Here is a 7232-nt window from a genome sequence, read left to right as displayed (position 1 = left end):
GATCAGTCCTGTGGTTGAGAATTGTTGTGGTCCTGATGAGGGTGGCATAGGTGACTCATGTGAGTGGTGTCTTGCATGCGGTTTGAATCGTACACACGTTTGGAAGCCCTGAACATCAGCCTTTTTAGACAGTAGGACCATTAGCATTTCATAGGGAGTGAACTTTCATCATAAACACAGGAACAGAGCACTCAACACTTTCAGACTTGTAGCCCAAGGCAAGGCTGTGTTATGAAGTATCATAGAAAGACTGACACTTAATTTTTATTTTATTTTTTTTTGTATTTTGGGTTGCACCAGCTATGCACTGTAGATAGCGAAGGTCAATATGAATAGAAAACTGTAATGCATTTACCTTCAGTACTGTGATGCTTTTGCAAGTGAAACACCATCAGGGAGGGTCTCTGAGCTAGCTGAGCGTTTTCTCTGCCTGGCTGGTGTCAGAAAATGCTTTAGACAAAGGCTAAAATCATTTCAGTTTTATGGGAGATTAGTGGAAAAGAATTTGGTCTTTTAAATGAAATTAAATGATGAGTTGTGCTGAATATGAACCAGGGATATGAACTAATAATAAGGTAAAAAAGGGTTCTTTTTGATGTCAGGTTGACTTGAATAGTTAGCGCTAAAAGAAATCTAGGCTTGTTTTCACAATTTAAAAAAACAAAAAAAGAAAAGAAAAAAGTGCACTGTGCCAACAGGCAGTAGTAGAGCTTTGTCTTAGTGGCCACAATTATGGTTAGTGGTGTTTTTATTTATTTTAAATGCTAAACAAGAACTGATGCACATGATTTATTGCAAAGTAAGCAGGTATGGCTAAAAGCTTGTAAGCACAGATTTGTCATGAACCTCTGAGCTCCAGGTTAGCAGTTAAGAAATACATTAGTCAGATCAGTAGTTTCTTATCCTGCTCTGAAATCTGATTTGAAGCCTTCATTTACTTTATTGCTGCTGTTACAACTTGGTCAATCTTGACTGTTTAAATTGTATGAACTTTAACATACTTTAAGCATTATTGTGGATGCACTTGTGCAGTTTCTGTTCAACTGATAATGCGCTGATACGGATTATCGTATTCTTGCACCTCCGAGTGCAACAAGGCCGTTTCGGTATTTAAACATAGCTGGTGCCCCATGTCCGATAACTTCAGATAATCAGTAATAAATTCTAGTGGCACAGAAAGATCAGTAGTAGAGCCGTGATCAGTCTGTAGGCATAGTAAAGGATCTCCGTTGCAGGTGATTGAGGACGGTTGAGGTGTGGATGGTTGGAGGATGTTGATGTAGACAGTCTCGTTGGTCCTAAGCAGTGTCGGGTCTGTCTCTATGTGCTGATGGAGCGGGTTCAGAGAGTGCGAGGTCACTGCAGATCTATAGGGCCGCTGGTTAATTTCTGTTCAGCATGCTGTTCAAAAGACAGATTTGCTCTGTTATTATGTAATGCGTTACATAACGTGCATGTATATGTGTATGTTTTATTTATAGAATGTCTTTCGGAGTTTAATAGTGCTTTACAATGCAAATTCTGAAATTCAGAAAACAGTAAGAGGAAAACAAAAATGCCATAAAAGTATACATGTAGCAAATGATTAATATTTACAGGCTTAAAATATTTGCTGTGCATGCTGACCGGTGCGGTACAAGTACAGTACTCGTGAGGTAATATGGTAGACCGTATATCGTCGCTGTCCAAAGAAGAACATGCATTTCCAAAAAGGCAACTTTTCAGGAGAAGGCATAAACGTTCTGTACTTAAAATGTAAGTTAATGTAAAAAAAAAAAGATTTTCATTTCAAGCGAGTTTGAAGCATTTCTGTTGATCCATTCATCATGAAATTTTCACACAATGTAAAGGGAAGCTCTTGCGCTCAAAGGATGTAGAAAAATTAAGAACAAAAATGGAGGTACTTGTTTTTGTTTGAACAGCGACGATATTACCATATGAACCTCTGGGTGCTTTGATTTTGCTCATTTTCAGGATTAAAATGCACTGATGGAAAAAAAAAAAAAAACACACACACACAGGACCATGATGCTTTTTTATATCCTTATTTATTTAATTGTTCAGAAGCTTCTTGTTTGTTTGTTTTTTTTAACTAAAAGGGCAATTGTAAAATGATATATATATATAATATATATATATATATATATATATATATATATAAGTATATAATGTACATTAGCACATTCTTTATATACATGTGTGTATACACATGTTCACACACATTTCATATCCACACTACTGTGCAAGTCTGACCACTGTACATTTATTTAATTTCCAGTTAAAATTGCAATTAAGTTATCCCTTTTTCAGAATTGGTGGGGGAGGGAACAAAAAACATTCAACAAAAAAATTACACAGAAGCTTTAACAAGTAAATTAAATACTGAATAATGTTGGTGTTTTATGTGTCCACCCCTTTACTTTCTATTCTTCTCAGGTTCGGTCTTCAGCCAGTTCAGTCTGAGGAGTTGGTTTCGCATTTTCTGCTTCACACAGTCCAAATAATCCCAAACACATTCAGTGATGTTGAGGTCTGGACTCTGGGGTGGTCAGTCCATTGTTCAGCTTCTTTGTTTGATGTGTCCGTCTCCTTTCCTCAGTGAGGTTCTTCTTGACAGCTACACATCCTTTCAGACCCACAGCGCTGAGTCGTCTTCTCACAGTGGAAGGATGGACAGAAACACCTGTGGATGTTTTCAGATCTGAAGCAGCTTGATTTTCTCCTCTCTCTCAGAGATGAAAGATTTAAGTGCTGTTTATCTGATGGGGGCAGTTTTGGTGATTTACCAGGTCTTGCGTGGTTGTTAGGAGTCTTTTCTATGAGACTTTTAATCATTTTTGAACTCCAGTTTTGGAAACACCTCTTTTTGCACTTATTTTCCTTTGACTTTCTCCTTCCTTATCCCAGTGGATTACCTTATGTCTAACCTCAGAAATATCTGACAATTGAACTGCTACATGGCTGTTTTGGCTGGAAATTAAATAAATGAAAGGTGGTCTCTGACTTTTGCACTGTACTGTATCATACATTTGGGACAGATGTATGTACTCACAGCCTTTTTTTTCCCTCTCTCCTGTGTTTCAGACGGAGACTTGGAATGCCCCGAGCCCTGCAGAGAACCAGAGAGAGAAGAGAGCGAGCGACCAAGCGAGAGGAGGGGAGTCTCTGTGTTTCTGGCAGGGTGCGTGTGTGTGTGTGTACACGAGTGTGTGACCCTTTTTCAGGTGGTGGTGTAGCAGCACAGAATGGTTTGTGGTGATACCGAGATGCAGGCCGTGCTGTGCTGCAGCATCAGTGCCTTGGAACTACACTGTATGTGCCAGTGTGTATGAGTGTGTATGTGTTGTCTTGCTTTAGCAGCATGTAAATATTGGAGTTACACCATGGCAGATGCCTCCAGTATGCTCGTGCTGCTGAAGCAAGAAGCCACCAATCGGCACGAAGCTCCTTTGTCCCCGTGATGGTGTTGACGGGCCCTGGCTGGTGTCGGCCGAGTCTGACTCACCAGCGCTGAAGTACCTTAGTCAGCGACACAGCCTGAATCGCACATCCAGCTCTGGCAAGCAGGAACAGCACCAGCTTCTTCAGCACCAGCCTGCTGATCAAGGTAAAGGTAGAGAGAAAGAGGCCTCGTTTTTAGACTGTTCGTAATGGTTTATGTGCTAAATTGTAGTGCTGGGAAGTGTGTGTGTGTGTGTGTGTGTGTGTGTGTGTGTGTGTGTGTGTGTGTGTGTGTAAAAAATTGCTGCTGTCGGAACAAAACCTTGTATCCTTGTATCTACATTTTTGTTGTTTTTCAGTTTTTAACATAACTTGAAAGTGTCTGTTGGCCTTTACATTGTATCAAAATTTCATGAAGAATGGACCAAAAGAAACAGCCCAGATACTTGTGGAAAAAAGTCTCGTTCCATTGACTTACACTAAAAGTACAATAATTCTTTCTTATTATTATTATTATTATTGTTGTTTTTTTTTTTCCTTCTCTAAAATCACCATTTTGGTTTTGTTCTGACAACAGTGGTGTGTGTGTGTGTGTGTGTGTGTGTGTGTGTGTGTGAGAATATGTATATGTATAATGTTAACTTTTTATACACACACAGTATGTATAGGTCCTGGATTGTATGAGCAAAGCAAGCATATATATATATATATATATATATATATATATATATATATATATATATATATATATATATATATATATATAGTGTATGTGTATGTATATATGTGTATATATCTCATCGTTGTCCAATGAAAAACATGTATCTCCATTTTTACTTTTCTGCATCATTTGAGGTCAGCAGCTGTCCTTTACATTGTTTGGAAAAATTCATGATGATTGGACCAATAGAAATGCTCCAAAATTAAGAATAAAAACTTTTTCCATTAACTTACATTGAAAGTAAAGAACGTTTTTCCCCTTTTCTGTAAGGTTACTATTTTAGCGATACTTGCACAGCAATATATATATGTGTTAACATATTAATAGTGATATTGCCCATAATGTGGTGTTTCTAGAGCCAACTGGTTTGTTCTTAGTTATTTCATTCTATTTTGCTTGCTTTGCTCATACAATCCAGGACCTGACCATTAAATATGTGAAATGTATCATTACTGTCCAAAGAAATCTGCAAACTGAAAAATGCATCTCCATTTTTGTCTATTTTTATTTTTCTACATCATTTCAACACACTGTCCTTTATGGTGTGTAAAGATGTCATGATGATTGGACAAACTGCTCTAAAAATGCTCTAAAATCACTTGGAATAAAATCTCTGTACATTAACTTGCATTAAAAGGTAAGGGCGTTTTTGTCCTCTCCTGCAAAGGTACAATTCTGGAGATACTTTTTGTCTTTGGAGAGCGACGATATGTAATTTACTTGTTTGGAAACAACAAAATTCATGTCTAAATAAGCAGCAAGTTTCTGTGAATGTGCTTTATGTCTGGTTCTCCTTTATAACACTGATGTTCTGTAATTTTAAGAGAAACTGAACAAAACGGTTCGATCAGAACAAGACGTCAGGTTTTAAGACATGCTTTTAGCTTAGAGTGGCAGCTCTCTGAAATTAAAGGCTCGTTAATTTTATAATTTTATAACAAACGACGGAAAAAAAAGAAAGTGATACTGAATTTCAGCGGTTCCACCCAGCAGTGTTTCATTCTAATGAGGCATTTCTGTGAGCACGTGATAAAATGACAGTGCACCATATTCATGTTGTCTCTTGTATTAAATCATGCATTTTCCCATTAAAAGCTCATTCATAAAAATCATCTTCTTTTGTGTTTTGTTTTCCCCACAGAAACATGTTCAGGTCGTTGCTTCTTATTCTGATATCTGATAGAAATTGCTTAAGTCAAACTGGCGCGAGGCTTTTATTATGGAGTTCATCTGCTCTGCTTTCATCTACCCGGCGTTTCATGACAGCAGGTTTCTGCCGTTTTGTCCATGTTTTTGTTGTTGTTTCCTCATTATAATAAGTGGCGTGTTCGCAGAGTTTATAGCTCGCAAGACAACAATTTCACTTTCACTCTGAGTGGCCTTCACTTTGATTTTACGTCCGAGATGCTGCGTGAATTTTTTATTTTATTTTATTTTTTTGGTATGTTTAGAAAACGCGGCGCCGAGTTCACGTCTCACTGTTAGAGGCCAGAATTTACATGTGAAATGTGAGATTAAATAGCCCGATTTTTGTTCCACAAGTCGCGAGACAGCAATATTTTAGGTGCCTCCCAAAATAAGTCCAAATTTTCGGAGGCCGGATCGGGATGAAAACAGCCACGTGTTGAGACCTAAACGTACCCTTAGACGTTTCTAGGCACAAGGGTCTCAGCAGCGTCTTTCGGATAGGCTTTACAGTAGATGAACATTGCTGTCAGGATTTGATTGCACTCAGCCGAGAGCGCTAGTGATGTCAGCTACTGACGTTCTAGGTCACAAACGCCACTCATTATTAAAAAAACAAAAAAAAGCTGTTGGGTCAGTCGCTCCAGAGAACGCAGTTCCACAGCCCAATGCTTGGGGGGGCTTTACACCCTTTAGCCCAGTGGTCACCAACCCTGGTCCTGGAGATCATCTACCTGCCTGCAGAGTCTTGTTCCAACCACCTAATTAACTTCAGAGGTTATTGATTGGCCGGATTAGATGTTTGGTATGATGAAGCAGCGCGTGAGATGCGGGACGGAGAGAAACTTGGTAGGAGGGTAGATCTCCAGGGTCAGGGTTGGTGACCACCGCGTGGCATTGGTTATGGTGACCTCAGGCCCGTCTGCGGTCAAGGCTTTTCTATGGGGACAATACGAGCAATACAATGCGCCAGTCAGCGCCTTGAATATCTGAGTTCACTGATTAGAAGGACTGTCTGGATACTTTTGGACTTCTGTTAGCATCAGTGCTGCCGCTGGTGCGCATCCATCACGGTCCTGTGCGAATAGAAAGCCACCTAAACTGATCCACAGTCCAGTGAAACTCTTCGGGTATAAAGGTTGAGTATTTTACACCGCAGGGCTGAACTAAACGATGCTGAAGTGGCTTCAGTTCGCCAGCTTCTTTTTCTGATTTTCCGTTCCACCTTAAATGGTGCAGCACTTCCATTCTGGCGCCTGAGGCTGCATCATTTAACTCGAACAAGAAGCCAAGTTCAGCCTCGTTTGGACGAGCCCCCTCACTTAGTTCCAGGCTAACAGTCGTGTCTATAGTGATGACGTGATGTTTAAGGAGAATACGTGAAATTTCAGAGCCGTGTCTAAAAGTTCACTGATGATTTATTATTATTATTTTTTATTATTTATTTATTTATTTTTGAATAAAATTTAGTTGGACGAAATTTTGAACTAGACTTTTTCTTTTTTGCCTCCACTCAGAAAAAGGGTACGAAACTAGCTGCGCTCTAAAAGATGGAGTTAAATAAAAACTAACTTGTGTTGCCAATTTAACACGTTTTGTGTCACTGTTTTCTGATTCAACACTACGTGTTAAAACAACCCAAAAATGTGTGATCATCCATAACTGGGTATAGAAATATTACAACACATTTTGTGTTGAAAGTGACACAAAATGTGTTTTTGACACGTTTTAAGAGAGTGGGGCGGGACCCCTCTAGTCACTGGGGTGGGACCCTCAAGGGTACATCTTAGTACCTTTAATCAGGGAACATAACTGTACCATAATCCATTAAAATTATATTCTCTAAACTGTACTGACTCCACACACCCCGTCTCACCTCCAGGCC

The 7232-nt window shown here is 39.2% G+C and overlaps 1 protein-coding gene across 4 annotated transcripts in view; it reads right to left on the bottom strand.

Annotated features, from left to right (window-relative positions):
* Positions 1-263: 263 nt before the first annotated feature.
* Positions 264-7232, bottom strand: part of trim13 (tripartite motif containing 13) — a 21472-nt gene continuing 14503 nt past the window's right edge. For 2 of the 4 annotated variants that reach the window (XR_005007334.1, XR_005007336.1), the window contains exons 2-3: positions 3053-3595; positions 264-1401 (exon numbers count right to left, since the gene is read on the bottom strand). The gene's annotated coding sequence lies outside the window, so the exon portion shown is untranslated. Of the gene's footprint in view, positions 1402-3052; positions 3599-7232 lie in introns of all 4 variants that reach the window. The other 2 variants (XR_005007331.1, XR_005007335.1) reach the window with 1 other exon arrangement.

The sequence above is a fragment of the Colossoma macropomum genome, unplaced genomic scaffold, assembly GCF_904425465.1.
Source record: "Colossoma macropomum unplaced genomic scaffold, Colossoma_macropomum, whole genome shotgun sequence".
NCBI classification, from domain to species: domain Eukaryota; kingdom Metazoa; phylum Chordata; class Actinopteri; order Characiformes; family Serrasalmidae; genus Colossoma; species Colossoma macropomum.
This window is presented reverse-complemented; position numbering and strand designations above follow the sequence as displayed.